The following is a 16,380-nucleotide window of genomic DNA, read 5'->3' as shown; positions in this document are numbered from 1 at the left end:
GGAGGCTGCTGAGGGGAGGACGGCTCATAATAATGGCTGGAATGGAGTCAATGGAGTGGTATCAATGACATGGAAAGCATGTTTTTGGTGTGTTTGTTACCATTCCATTGACTCCATTCCAGCAATTATTATGAGCCGTCTACCCCTCAGGAGCCTCTACTCAGTGGTGATTTTAGCATGTCTCACAAAAAAAATGGTTTGTGCATGCCAGCAAAGTCACTACACAACACAATACTAAACTATACATAAATTGCACTATAATGGTGACAAAGGCTGCCCAAACTGTTAGGGCCTACAGTACATAAAGCTGTCCCAACAGCAGATAATTATTTTCAGCACCATGGAGTGAATCCTTACCACCGCTACACCTGGCTATCAGCGGAGCCTTGTCTGACATTAACGAGCGAGCTATCATGGGTGTAGTCAATATAACTATTTGTTCATCACTTTTGAAATGTACAGCGACAGAATTCAGAACATGGACCGCTCTTACAGTATTCTCCCTGTACACCAAGTCAGAACCATTTGATAAATATAAGAGGACAATGAAAGCTCTCTTACAATATTCAATGATGACATTGCTCTAAAACAGGATATAAGCTACATGTGCACCACCAATTCAGAACAGTCGGCTAAGTTATGAGGGGGGAAGGGACCAAATTATTAGGGTGAGGCACATTGGCTACTATCAGCTTAAAACAGAACATACACTTAGTATTACTTTCTTAGCTACAGTATACATATCTCCCTGGCATATTACATAATTTATGCAGCTGCACACAAAACATTTCTGGACTCACCATTGTGCTTTGCTCACTTGAACAGGAAGGTGGCGTGGCGGTCCTTCTTGTGGGAAAATTTTGTCATGAAATTTTGTCATCAAAGTCTGTCAGTCTCTGGATTTGTAGTGCTTTCAAGACAACTGGGAACTCGGAAAAAACAAGGTTAAATCATGACATCAGGGATCTTCAGGTCAGAGCTATAGAAAGAGGGCCGAGTTCCCAACTTGGAATTCTGAGTTGGATGAAATACATTTTCCCAGTCTGAGATAATTTTTTTTCCAAGCTCCCAGTTGTCTTGAACTCACTGAAGTCTGAGATTTCCCAGTTCTGAGTTTCCAGTTGTTTTGAACGTGCAGAAGTCATGCTGAATTGACAGCATGGCCAATTTATTCAACCTTTTAAGCTTAGAAAAGACACCCTTAAACCCAGAAATGGACCACACTCCCTCTCTACCGAATAGCATGGGAAGCAAAATAGTGCCTGCTTTGCATAGTTTGCACTAGGGCACTAATTCCATCTAAACCACTCATTGTTGAATTTGCGATTTCCAACATATGTCCAATGGCCGATAAGCACCAATACATTTTATCTATAATTTCTCTTCAGATGACAAGGATTGAAAAGGATTTGCCAGTAGATTTTGCAGTGACGTAGTGTCCTCATGAGTGACAGAACACTGAGCCAATCACAGCACAACTAGAGAAAATTACCAACCCCTACACTCTGTATTTTCCGCTGACTACCCATCCACCACAGAAAACACTGAACTGGAATGAAACACCTGCATTTTGGAGCTGTCTTACTCAAGAAAGCAAAAAAGAGACCATGTTTGTATGCGGCTTAATTAACTCAAATAGTTATTTTACATTGTTTGCGCAAAACAGGCAACAAAAAATAATACAAAAATAGATTTTTAAGCTAAAATGATGGGTCGCCACTGCTAAGTTGGTGTAATGTGTAGCTTGTTCTTTATTAAATGCCTTTATTATGGCTAATAATTAGACTAAGGAAAAGCCCGTAACACTTCATTAAGAAAACACAAATAAAGTGTTACCAAAAAGTAATTTGGCACAGAGACTGTACCACAGCAAGCCACAAAATACAATTTAAGACAAGAGGTTATTTTATAGGAAATCTGATTTGTTGGTAACAAGGGCACTTTTTCAATAATGCAGTGCTCAAGGCAAGTCTAGGTCCAAGATGCTTCTAAACAGCTTCTACCCCCAAGCCATAAGACTACTGAACATCAAATCAAATGGCTACCCAGACTATTTGCATTGCCCCCCCCCCCCCCCTCCCTTTTACACTGCTGCTACTCTCTGTTATTATCTATGCATAAGTCACTTTAATAACACTACCTACATGTATATATTACCTCAATTACCTTGACTAACCGGTGCCCGCTGACATTGACTCTGTACCGGTCCCCCTGTATATAGCCTCGCTATTGTTATTTTACTAATGCTCTTTAATTATTTGTTACTTTTATTTCTTATTTTTCTTTAGCCAACCAGCTCAGGGAATGGGGACCAGTGACCACCACATGATACTAATTTAGCCATCCGCTACATCTACTTTGTCCAGGTTAACAGAATATTTATTAGAAATGATAATGTGTGCACTAGACGCATAGCGATGGACATTAGTCCTGCCCACAAAGGAGATTCAGAAGCGACAAACAGCCGCAGTTCAGGCTCTTCCTAGGCGGCATTTTCCATCTGTCTGAAAAGGTATAATTTTATATAAATATTCGTTTTTGAAGGCAGTCTGAGATAGCATTTAAATTAGTAGTTTTTTTACATCTTGATGTTAGATTGTTTCTCACCCTGAAAGTATAGGCCACGAGAAACGAATTCATGTTTCAGTTCTTTAAAGAGCCACCACAAACTTCAGCTAACCTTAGCCACCAAAAGCTAACAATCAATGGGAGTGATGGGGGCATGAGAGCATGTTTAAAAAAAGGTTGTAAAAAATCACCTGAATTCAATTCATATTAACAACATATTTGGTTTGATGTTACTTAAAATGTGATTTGACCATTAAAAAAAGTATAATAATACATGCTCATATGCCCATCACTTCCATTGATTGTTATCTTGTGGTGGCTAAAGTTAGCTGAAGTGTGTAGTGGATGTTAAAAGAGAAGGAACCATGGATTACAATTTATCCAGGCCCATGGACCACTTTCAAGGTGAGGAACTATCTAACATCAAGTTGTAAAATCATGAACTATAACGCAAAAATCTTAATCGTTGCACAGTAATATGCGCAGTAATATCTATAAAGATGGAACAAGATGGACTAGACTGGGCCTTTAAACCAAAAATATATTGCTGGTAAATGTTCAAGTACACATGTAATATCACACCCAATAACAAACCTAATGTAATATCATATGTCAATACTTTTGTTTGATTTAGCCTAGCTCGAGTACTTAAAAGTTGTCACGCCCTGGCCTTAGTTATCTTTGTTTTCTTTATTATTTTGGTTAGGTCAGGGTGTGACATGGGGGAATTATGTCTTTGGCCTGGTCTAGGGGGTTTTGTATGTTTATGGGGCTGCTTCCTTTCTAGGTAGTTTGTAGGTCTATGGTTGCCTAGATTGGTTCTCAATTAGAAGCAGCTGTCTATCGTTGTCTCTGATTGGGAACCATATTTAGGCAGCCATATTCTGTGGGTGATTGTCTTCTGTCTTTGTGTCTTTGCACCAGATAGGACCGTTTCGGTTTTCACATTTATTGTTTTGTATTTTGTAGTGTTCTCATTTATCGTCTATATTAAAGATGTTGAACACTAACCACGCTGCATTTTGGTCCTCCTCTCCTTCAACGGAAGAAAACCGTTACAAAAGTGTTTACCAAATATTATGCATTTGATCAAGGACTGATCAAGGACTGTATAGTACAGGTTGTAAACAATGAAGATACGTCTCGAAAACAAGACTTTTCAGAGACCAAACCACCTGAAATACATTCATCATTTGGTGGGTGCTTATATCGGTCCTATTTTACATGTACGAGTGTGTCTTTATATGCATGCTTGAATTGGAAATCGTTTTTTTCCATATACCATATCTGAGAGTGGGGTCGCGAACAGGGTCTGCCATTATCAACGGCGACCCTGGAGCAATTAGGGTTAGGTGCTTTCGACTCAGGGATTCAAACTAGCGACCTTTCGGTTACCATCCCAGCACTTACCGCTAGGCTACCTGCCGTCCTTCATGGAGATATTCAGATGACTACCCTCTACTAAACCACTTTTGCCAGTGTTACCAGCCAAACAATCAAAGCCACAGTCAAAGGTTAACAAATAGAAAATCCAACTGAATACAAATACAGCCTCTAAAATCCCTATGCAATTTTCAAGGCTCAGATTATAAATGCATTCTCTATATTAGCAGAGAAGGAATGTGACGTCACCGGGTTAAAAGGCTCTTTCCCAGGGGCATATACACAAGGAGGGAACCTAATACTGACCCTTAAAACTATCCTCCTTGCATTAACAGTATTTGAAAACCTTAGAAGTGATTAACAGGCACTGACTGAAAAAAATTAGTGTAGCACATGTGAGGTCCTGTAAATAATCAAACACAAACGCACAGTATGGAAGTTTGAAAATCAAAAGTTGGACATTTCCATGTAAAAAGCCCCATAAGCACTAATGTGAAGTTCATATGAGCACATCACATTTGGTGTCAAATGAAATCTAAGAGTCTATATTTGGGAAATGATGGTATACATAAGCAAAGGCTTTGATGTTTCTGGTCAAATGGATGGAAAAGTGTTCTTAGAAAACATCTAGCAGAAAAAGTCTTAAGTTATTAGAGATACATCAACACAATGTTGACATAAAGACTCCTGCCAACTAATATCAATATTAGTTTTTGTTAAGGGAATTTTTATCAATGTTGACTAATTATGTATACATTTCAATCAGGACTGACTAATCAGAATACTATTATGTTAATGTATATGTACTAATCAGAATACTGTTATGTTACTGTATATGTATGAATTTTCTTTTTAATCCTAGTACTGAATATAATGTGTGTAAATATAATCAATAATTAGAACAATGACTGTCTGTTCCTTGGTAGAAATGAATGAACTATATTGCCAGACTGGCTAGAATGCTTATCTACACTGGCTGACCTTGGCTCTAGGCGAGGTGGGAAGGCTTGAGAACTATAGAGCCTTTCTACCAGTGTCAAGAAAAGATGGAACATTTAGAAAACGCTGATGTCTTTTTCAGTTTATAACCTGTGGTAAAATGTGTAAGGAGCAGTACTCTCGTGAATAAAATCTGCTGTTTGATTTTAAGACTGGGCTCTGTCCATTTTTATAAAATAAGGGTCTTACAAATCCTTATGAATTGACAGAGTGTTTCATTTTAATTGGGTGTTAAAACATAGAGACATTTAATTCCTGCAACAGTTTTACAAAAATTATTTGCCTTCTGTATGTTCTGTAAGAAAGTGTCTTGTTACCAAAACAAAACTCAGATCCTAGATATTTTCTAATTTCTCTCCCTCATGAGGGAGGATAATGACAGTTCACAGAAGTAACAAGTAAAGGTAGACCTACCAATTAGTGTTTTACTGCAAAGAATTGGGTTTATGATTTATTAGTGATTAAAATTAGTAATTCTGTTACCAAATATCCCTATTCTTTACACTTTAACATTCATTTACACCAAACATTGTGACCAAACAAATAATGACTACACATGGCATTAATTTTAAATAAAGACATCTTTATCAAATTGTTGCACATTTTAATTCTACGATGTTTGCATTCTCTTAGATTTATATTTGCAACATTATCTTAAATCAGACAAACCATTTCAGTTTCTAGCAGCTTTCCTTGTGTCTTGTGTGCAGCATGGTGGCCAGATGTGATTGTTAGAGGGCTAGCTGCTAATTGGCATGTCCTCTCATCCTGAAATGTAGGGGCGTGATGGGGGGATTTCCCCAGTTTGAAATGTTATGCTATAATTCTATTTTTAAAATAATTATATTTCAAACTAATCATGATTATGGTCATATTTATGCTTAAAATCCTGTTTCTGATAAAAAGGAATATATCCTTGGTGTGCATCTTTGTAGTCCACCTGCCTCAGATGTGGGACTGGCCACTCCCTTTATTTTCTGTGTGCTAACTTTATGACTTCAATTAACCCCTGGAGTAGTGCTGGTTCTGCTATGTAGACCTCAGTTATACATTTATCTATGTTTGAGGTTTTAGAACATTTGTACTTTTATTGATTTACAGAATTGTAAGTACTTTTTTACTATGCTTTTTTCTCTCTCTTTGAGTAAACAAAACTCCTAATATTTGCACCCAACTCAGTTGTCTCTCGTTGCCTGCTAGGTCATCCCTTACATATGATGGCAGTGGTGGGATTTGAACTAACACCTCCAAAGAGACTGGAGTCCATCAGGCACCGGGAAAGAGCTGCAAGAAACTGTTACTGTAATTTAATTATTCCAATATGTTTTCATTAATTGAATTCCCTTAATCTATTTTATGAGAATTTGTAAGATTCTTGTTTGCATGAAATAGACGGAGACCAGGCTTATCAATAATAGGTAACAGAATTTATTCTCGGAGCGCGCTGCCACGTTACCACGAGCAACAGTTTATATACAATAACATGACGTCATTTCATTGCTTCTAGAATGTATCCCCTCCTCCCGACCTAGAATTAAATGAGTTTAAAAGTTCATTCCAACTCACTAACACACTCACAGGTCACACAACGTAACTGAATTAACTCTTGTCCCCTCACCATTATCGATCACCACTTAGCTGACAGTTCTAATTAACAGAAAACCTAAGAATGCACTCACTACCTTATCTAAAACACCCCAGAGCTAAGTTTCGTCGGTTCAACCATAGGTTAACGACCCTATCTGCTTACTTAATCCACAACCCATTCCTCCCTGCCTAGTTGGAATGGTGTTCATTAACTTGAATTACTCCTTGTCTGTGTCACATAATCCCTTCTTATGAACTCATATTGTTAAACAGATATAATAAGAGTATAAGTTTACCTAGTTGCAGTTCTATTTAAAATGAGGATTTTGTTTAGTCATTTATTCATAATATTCCTAACAGAAACTCAAATAGTAAATCATAGAAAACAGTTTGTTAGGTAAATAAATATATGCAACAATGTAGAAAGATTTCTTTAATATTTGAATTGAAAGCCATGCAAATGAAATGTTAAAGTGCAAAGGACAGGGATATTTAGCTGTGCGTTACGTGGCCGTCACAGACACACACTGGACGATAGGTTTGACTGCATGTGGCTCCCTCCCCACAATATGCACTGCTCAAAAAAATAAAGGGAACACTTAAATAACACAATGTAACTCCAAGTCAATCACACTTCTGTGAAATCAAACTGTCCACTTAGGAAGCAACAATGATTGACAATAAATTTCACATGCTGTTGTGCAAATGGAATAGACAACAGGTGGAAATTATAGGCAATTAGCAAGACACCCCCAATAAAGGAGTGGTTCTGCAGGTGGTGACCACAGACCACTTCTCAGTTCCTATGCTTCCTGGCTGATGTTTTGGTCACTTTTGAATGCTGGCGGTGCTTTCACTCTAGTGGTAGCATGAGACGGAGTCTATGTTAGAGGAATTCTAAATTCCTATATGTTTTGTAGCCAAAACCAAATTCGCACTCTCTCTATTTCATTAATAAGTTGTAAATTTATTAATTATGCATGAAATAGATTGAGACCAGTCTTAAAAGTCAGGTAATAGCGTTTAATTCAAGTGAGTACTGGTTCCATACACATTTTTCCACAGGTTATAAACTGAAAATGACGTCATCCGTTTCTCACACTCTCTCCGATCCACACAATAGCGTTGTGTCTTCAGGTCTGGAGATCTTCTTCTACTCCCCTCATAAAACAAACATTCAAATCTGTCTAAAAGACATCTTCTCCTCCACTAATGGAACATAAAACAAACATTTTTATCTGTCTAAAGAGATATGCCATCCCTCTCCCTTAAACCCAAGGTACAGACAATTAATTTGTTTTACTTACATTTTCAGTAACAGCTTAACCAAGAACCCATACATTTCATACCATAGCATAATAGTATTAAAATAAATGGTTCTAAGCTAAATGTATACATAATTAATCATTTCAACTATAATTTCCTCCAACAGTCTACAACCCACACAAGTGGCTCAGGTAGTGCAGCTCATCCAGGATGGGACATCAAGAAGGTTTGCTGTGTCTGTCAGCGTAGTGTCCAGAGCATGGAGGCGCTACCAGGAGACAGGCCAGTACATCAGGAGACGTGGAGGAGGCCGTAGGAGGGCAACAACCCAGCAGCAGGACCGCTACCTCCGCCTTTGTGCAAGGAGGAGCAGGAGGAGCACTGCCAGAGCCCTGCAAAATGACCTCCAGCAGGCCACAAATGTGCATGTGTCTGCTCAAACGGTCAGAAACAGATTCCATGAAGGTGGTATGAGGAACCGACGTCCACAGGTGGGGGTTGCGCTTACAGCCCAACACCGTGCAGGACGTTTGGCATTTGCCAGAGAACAACAAGATTGGCAAATTCGCCACTGGCGCCCTGTGCTCTTCACAGATGAAAGCAGGTTCACACTGAGCAGATGTGACAGACGTGACAGAGTCTGGAGACGCTGTGGAGAACGTTCTGCTGCCTGCAACATCCTCCAGCATGACCGGTTTGGCGGTGGGTCAGTCATGGTGTGGGGTGGCATTTCTTTGGGGGGCCGCACAGCCCTCCATGTGCTTGCCAGAGGTAGCCTGACTGCCATTAGGTACCGAGATGAGATCCTCAGACCCCTTGTGAGACCATATGCTGGTGCGGTTGGCCCTGGGTTCCTCCTAATGCAAGACAATGCTAGACCTCATGTGGCTGGAGTGTGTCAGCAGTTCCTGCAAGAGGAAGGCATTGATGCTATGGACTGGCCCGCCGGTTCCCCAGACCTGAATCCAATTGAGCACATCTGGGACATCATGTCTCGCTCCATCCACCAACGCCACGTTGCATCACAGACTGTCCAGGAGTTGGTGGATGTTTTAGTCCAGGTCTGGGAGGAGATCCCTCAAGATACCATCCGCCACCTCATCAGGAGCATGCCCAGGCGTTGTAGGGAGGTCATACAGGCACGTGGAAGCCACACACACTACTGAGCCTCATTTTGACTTGTTTTAAGGACATTACATCATACTTGGATCAGCCTGTAGTGTGGTTTTCCACTTTAATTTTGAGTGTGACTCCAAATCCAGACCTCCATGGGTTGATAAATTTGATTTCCATTGATAATTTTTGTGTGATTTTGTGGTCAGCACATTCAACTATGTAAAGAAAAAAGTATTTAATAAGAATATTTCATTCATTCAGATTTAGGATGTGTTATTTTAGTGTTCCCTTTATTTTTTTGAGCAGTGTATAATATAACTTACAGTACTATTTTCATAACCTTATCTATCCTACCCTGTCTTTCTAAGGTCTTCAAAAGCCAAGTTAACAAACAGATTACCGACCATTTCGAATCCCACCGTACCTTCTCCACTATGCAATCTGGTTTCAGAGCTGGTCATGGGTGCACCTCAGCCACGCTCAAGGTCCTAAACGACATCATAACCACCATCGATAAGAGACATTACTGTGCAGCCGTATTCATCGACCTGGCCAAGGCTTTCTACTCTGTCAATCACCACATTCTTATTGGCAGACTCGACAGCCTTGGTTTGTCAAATGATTGCCCTGTCTGGTTTACCAACTACTTCTTTGATAGAGTTCAGTGTGTCCAATCGGAGGGACTGTTGTCCGGACCTCTGGCAGTCTATATGGGGGTGCAACAGGGTTCAATCCTCGGGCCGACTCTCTTCTCTGTATACATCAATGATGTTGCTCTTGTTGCTGGTGATTCTCTGGTACACCTCGACGCAGACGACACCATGCTGTATACTTCTGGCCTCTCTTTGGACACTGTGTTACTAACCTCCAGACGAGCATCAATGCCATACAACTCTCCTTCCATGGCCTCCAACTGCTCTTAAACGCAGGGAAAACTAAATGCAAGCTATTCAACCGAACCCTGCCCGCACCTGCCCGCCCGTCCAGCATCACTACTCTGGACGGCTCTGACTTAGAATACGTGGACAACTACAAATACCTAGGTGTCTGGTTAGACTGTAAACTCTCCTTCCAGACTCACATTAAGCATCTCCAATCCAAAATTAAATCTAGTATTGGCTTCCTATATCACAACAAAGCATCCTTCACTCATGCTGCCAAACATACCCTCGTAAAACTGGCCATCCTACCAATCCTCGACTTCAGTGATGTCATATATGTCAGCTCACTGGTGTCAGCTCATGTCAGCTCACTGGTCACCATAGCAGCACCCACTCGTAGCACGTGCTCCAGCAGGTATATCGCACTGGTCACCCCCAAAGCCAATTCCTCCTTTGGTCATCTTTCCTTCCAGTTCTCTGCTGCCAATGACTGGAACAAACTGCAAAAATCTCTGAAGCTGGAGACTCATATCTCCCTCACTAGCTTTAAGCACCAGCTGTCAGAGCAGCTCACAGATCACTGCACCTGTACATAGCCCATCTATCTATCTACCTACCTCATCCAGTATTTATTTATTTATTTATCTCGCCCCTTTATACCCCAGTATCTCTACTTGCACATGTAAAGGATGTGAAACGGCTAGCTTAGTTAGCTGTGCGCGCTAAATAGCGTTTCAATCGGTGACGTCACTTGCTCTGAGACCTTGAAGTAGTGGTTCCCCTTGCTCTGCAAGGGCCGCGGCTTTTGTGGAGCGATGGGTAACGATGCTTCGTGGGTGTCAGTTGTTGATGTGTGCAGAGGGTCCTTGGTTCGCGCGAGGGGACGGTCTAAAGTTATACTGTTACACACATTCATCTTCTGCTCATCTACCATTCCAGTGTTTAAATTGGTATATTGTAATTACTTCGCCACCATGGCCTATTTATTGCCTTAACTAGTTATCTTACCTCATTTGCACTCACTGTACATAGACTTTTTGTTTTATTTTGTTCTGCTGTATTATTGACTATGTTTTGTTTATTCCATGTGTAACTCTGTGTTGTTGTATGTGTCGAATTGCTATGCTTTATCTTGACCAGGTCGCAGTTGCAAATGAGAACTTGTTCTCAACTAGCCTACCTGGTTAAATAAAGGTGACATAAAAAATAAAAATAAAAAATTTAAACGTACTACTTTCATCTGAAATATATTGCAATTACTGTAGTAATTCTGAATATACATTAAATATTGATGTGATTGCAAATAAGAAATGTTATTTTGTAACCGTGTCAAATCCCCTTATGTAAATGGTCATAACACATACCAGTGTAACAGGGTGGATAATCCCTGTTACTGATAGACTGTTTAAGTATTTGTTAGGACAGCCATTCTGTGTTGAACGTGATCGGTATTCCATTATGTTTGTTTTTCCTGTTTGCAGATTAATAATCTGATTGAGCACACCTGTGCCCCTCCCTATAAATGAGGGGCACATCGTGTGCTCTGAGCGCAAGTTTGCAGTCAGTGTTTTATAGAATTGTTTGTCGAGCATCATTGTTAAAGCCCCCATGCAGTCTTTTTAATTATATTTTTAAATCACTACTATCTCTAATAAATCAATGTTTATTTCATTTAAATAACTTAAAATATATGTTTAATTATTTATTTCCCTGAGCCTCAGTTTGCCATCACAATGCTCAGTCTGATCATGTGGGCATGTTGATACAAATGTAAATATATTTACATACACAGCCCTGATAGGCAGGTACGATCATCTATACTCTAGAGCAGGGGTATTCAACTATTACTCTACGACACTCAAACTCAACTCTGGACCTCGAAGCCAGTTCCACTGCATTTTTTCAATGTCCAATCGTCTTTTATTTGAAGGGGTTAGCTTGGTAGGCGCTAGATCCCTCAAACTCAACTCTGGACTTCGAAGAGTGATGTAGACCTGGCACACCACGTGGGTGCAGCTAATTATAAGGTAGAACAGAAAACCAGCAGCCTACAGACCTCATAGGGTAAGAGTTGAGTAACCCTGCCCTACAAGGTTCAGAGCCTGCTGGTTTTCTGTTCTACCTGATAATTAATTGTACCCACGTGGTGTGCCAGGTCTACATCAGTCCCTGATTAGAAGGGAACAATGAAAACAAGCAGTGGAACTGGCTTCGAGGTCCAGCGTTGAGTTTGAGGGCTCTAGAGCCTACCCCGCTTACCCCTTCAAAAGGAGAATACATATGCAAATAAAAGATGACTGGTCATTGGTCGGAATAATCGGATCAGATTGTGATGTCATGCTGTGGGCCAAAAACTCCACCCACCTGAACAGGTGTATGTTTTTTTTTCTTCTCCAAATGCTCTAACACTTGAAGGGCATAAGCATCCTTTTCACAATGAGTTTTCAACATCAGTGTGTAAATATCATTACAAAAAAAATGGTAAATCACATTTGACTGGACTACCACTTTAAGGTATTTATTAAAGTAAATTGTGGTTTGTATCTTGGTGTGGCAGCTTGGAGTCTTACTTCCCCAGCAAGAAAACCCAAATTGTCAAACAGAAGGGGGAACTAACAAAGAGTCCGTGACAACAACCAAAACTTAACAGGTGGGGTTCTGCAAGACACTCATGGGGGTGTCCACTGAAAGTTGACTAGCAACAACAACTGGGACCTAAAAGACACCCACTAATTTTGTCCAAGAAGAGGCAAACAAAAGAAAAACCCACACCAAACTTCAAGACAGGAAGCAAACCAAAAAGTGGAGCAAAACAAAAACAAGTCCAACAAGGTAAAGCACAACCCTATTGAATTGTTTGTTTTTTAATACCTATACTCAAAGGGGAAGGCTAACACTTTGTATAGAACATTTGCTTATTTTTGCTTATTCTAACTTATTATTGCAGCGTTGTATGGCTTCTCATTGTGTGCTGTTTGCTGTGCTATATACAGTGGGGCAAAAAAGTATTTAGTCAGCCACCAATTGTGCAAGTTTTCCCACTTAAAAAGATGAGAGAGGCCTGTAATTTTCATCATAGGTACACTTCAACTATGACAAAAAATCCAGAAAATCACATTGTAGGATTTTTTATGAATTTATTTGCAAATTATGGTGGAAAATAAGCATTTGGTCACCTACAAACAAGCAAGATTTCTGGCTCTCACAGACCTGTAACTTCTTCTTTAAGAGGCTCCTCTGTCCTCCACTCGTTACCTCTATTAATGGCACCTGTTTGAACTTGTTATCAGTATAAAAGACACCTGTCCACAACCTCAAACAGTCACACTCCAAACTCCACTATGGCCAAGACCAAAGAGCTGTCAAAGGACACCAGAAACAAAATTGTTGACCTGCACCAGGCTGGGAAGACTGAATCTGCAATAGGTAAGCAGCTTGGTTTGAAGAAATCAACTGTGGGAGCAATTATTAGGAAATGGAAGACATACAAGACCACTGATAATCTCCCTCGATCTGGGGCTCCACGCAAGATCTCACCCCGTGGGGTCAAAATTATCACAAGAACGGTGAGCAAAAATCCCAGAACCACACGGGGGGGACCTAGTGAATGACCTGCAGAGAGCTGGGACCAAAGTAACAAAACCTACCATCAGCAACACACTACACCGCCAGGGACTCAAATCCTGCAGTGCCAAACGTGTCTTCCTGCTTAAGCCAGTACATGTCCAGGCCCGTCCGAGGTTTGCTAGAGAGCATTTGGATGATCCAGAAGAAGATTGGGAGAATGTCATATGGTCAGATGAAACCAAAATAGAACTTTTTGGTAAAAACTCAACTCGTCGTGTTTGGAGGACAAAGAATGCTGTGTTGCATCCAAAGAACACCATACCTACTGTGAAGCATGGGGGGGGGGGGGGGGGAACATCATGCGTTGGGGCTGTTTTTCTGCAAAGGGACCAGGACGACTGACCCGTGTAAAAGAAAGAATGAATGGGGCCATGTATCGTGAGATTTTGAGTGAAAACCTCCTTCCATCAGCAAGGGCATTGAAGATGATACGTGGCTGGATCTTTCAGCATGACAATGATGCCAAACACCGCCCGGGCAACGAAGGAGTGGCTTCGTAAGAAGCATTTCAAGTTCCTGGAGTGGCCTAGCCAGTCTCCAGATCTCAACCCCATAGAATATCTTTGGAGGAAGTTGAAAGTCTGTGTTGCCCAGCAACAGCCCCAAAACATCACTTCTCTAGAGGAGATCTGCATGGAGGAATGGGCCAAAACACCAGCAACAGCGTGTGAAAACCTTGTCAAACGTTTCCTGTAAGTCTTCACCTCTGTCATTGCCAACAAAGGGTATATAACAAAGTATTGAGATCAACTTTTGTTATTGACCAAATACTTATTTTCCACCATAATTTGAAAATAAATTCATTAAAAATCCTACAATGTGATTTTCTGGATTTTTTTTTCCTCATTTTGTCTGTCATATTTGAAGTGTACCTATGATGAAAATTACAGGCCTCTCATCTTTTTAAGTGGGAGAACTTGCACAATTGGTGGCTGACTAAATACTTTTTTGCCCCACTGTATGTAAACTTCTGACCCAATTGAATTGTGATACAGTAAGTGAATTAAGTTCTATAAAATCTGTCTAACAATTTTTGGAAAAGTAGATGTCCGAACCGACTTGCCAAAACTATAGTTTGTTAACAAGAAAATTGTAGAGTGGTTGAAAAATTAGTTAGACACCAACCTAAGTGTATGTAAACTACCGACTTGAACTGTACACATGACCTCACACAGTTCCAACTCCATCATTAAGTTCGCTGACGACACAGCAGTAGTAGGCCCGATTACCAACAACGAGACAGCCTACAGGGAGGTAGGCACTCTTGACAACATGGTGCCAAGTTTAATAACCTCTCCCTCAATGTCAGCAAAACAAAAAAGGAGCCGATTGCGGACTTCAGGAGGAACCAGGCTGGGCATGTCCCCATCTGCATCAACAGGGCCATCGTGGAGAATTCCTCAGTGTGCATCTCTCTGAGAAACCAACAGTCACCTTCACCACAGACACTGTGGTGAAGGTGGCATGTCAACAGTTCTTCAATCTCAGGATGCTGAAGAAATTCAGCCTTGTGTTTTAGGTTATTGCTGCTGAAAGGTTAATTATATTTTTTTCTCTGATTTTGCCTGTGCTTAGTTCAGTTTATCCTAAATAACTCCCTAGTCCTTGCCAATGACAAGCATAACCATAATATGATGCAGCCACCACTTTAAAATATATAGAGTGGTACTCTGTGTTGGATTCACCCCAAACCAAATGCTTTGTATTCAGGAGAAAGTTACTTTTCTGCAGTTTTACTATCGTGCCTTATTGCTACAGGATGCAAGTTTTGAATTATTTTCACTCTGTCATTTGGGTTAGTATTGTGGAGTAACTACAATGTTGATCTATCCTCAGCAGAGGACACCATTGGTTTCAGGTGTCGCAGGACGGCCAAGAAGATGATTAGGGACACCAGCCACGGCCTGATCAACCCGTTTCCTTTACTCAGACACGGGCAGTACAGGAACATCAGGGTGATACAGTGACGTCAGAAAGTATTAATTTCCTTATTCCATATTTTCTGTTAGAGCCGGAATTTAAAATGTATTAAATTAAGATTGTGTAGGCTATCAAAGAGGAAATGTGGAAATGTGTTTTGGGCTGTTAAGTTACACCATCCGAAGTGTAGTATCAATACACCCAGTCAATACAAAGAAACAGTCATCCTTCATAAACTCAGTTGCCGGAGAGGACTTTTAAACCAGTTAGAGTTAAATGACAGCCATTTAACTCTAACTGGTTTAAAATCACCTAAAAAACTCCTCTCCGGCAACTGAGTTTATGAAGGATGACTGTTTCTTTGTATTGACTGGGTGTATTGATACACCATCCGAAGTGTAGTAACTTAACAGCCCAAAACACATTTCCTCTTTAGGAGACAACGGAAGATGGATCAACATTGTAGTTACTCAGGCCTCTCGAATGGCACAGTGGTGTAAGGCACTTCATCACAGTGCTAGCTGTGCCACTCGAGATCCTGGTTTGAGACCAGGCTGTCGCAGCCGGGAGACCCATGGGGCGGTGCACAATTGGCCCAGCGTTGTCCGGTTTAGGGAAAAGTCCGGGATGTCCTTGTCCCATCGGGCTCTAGCGACTACTATGGCAAGCCGGATGCATACACGTCGTCGGGCCTGTTGTTGCGGCTGACTTCCTGGTTAAGTGGGCAGTGCTGCTCGTTTCAGAGGAGTATATATTTAAACTAACTATGCAAGTCAGTTAAGAACAAATTCTTATTTACAATGGACGGCCTAGGAACAGTGGATTAACTGCCTTGTTCAGGGACAGATTTTTACCTCGTCAGCTCGGGGATTCGATCTAGCAACCTTTTGGTTACTGGCCCAATGCTCTAACCACTAGGCTACCTGCCGCCCCAGGGATGCACAACTCTCGACCTTCGCCTCCATATGGGAGTTGCAGTGATAGGACCAGACAATTGGGAAGGAAAATTAAATAAAAATCCTAAATATTCAGT

This window comes from Oncorhynchus clarkii, chromosome 7, assembly GCF_045791955.1.
Source record: "Oncorhynchus clarkii lewisi isolate Uvic-CL-2024 chromosome 7, UVic_Ocla_1.0, whole genome shotgun sequence".
NCBI classification, from domain to species: Eukaryota; Metazoa; Chordata; class Actinopteri; order Salmoniformes; family Salmonidae; genus Oncorhynchus; species Oncorhynchus clarkii.
The sequence above is the reverse complement of the archived record's forward strand: the minus strand, read 5'-3'. Positions refer to the sequence as shown.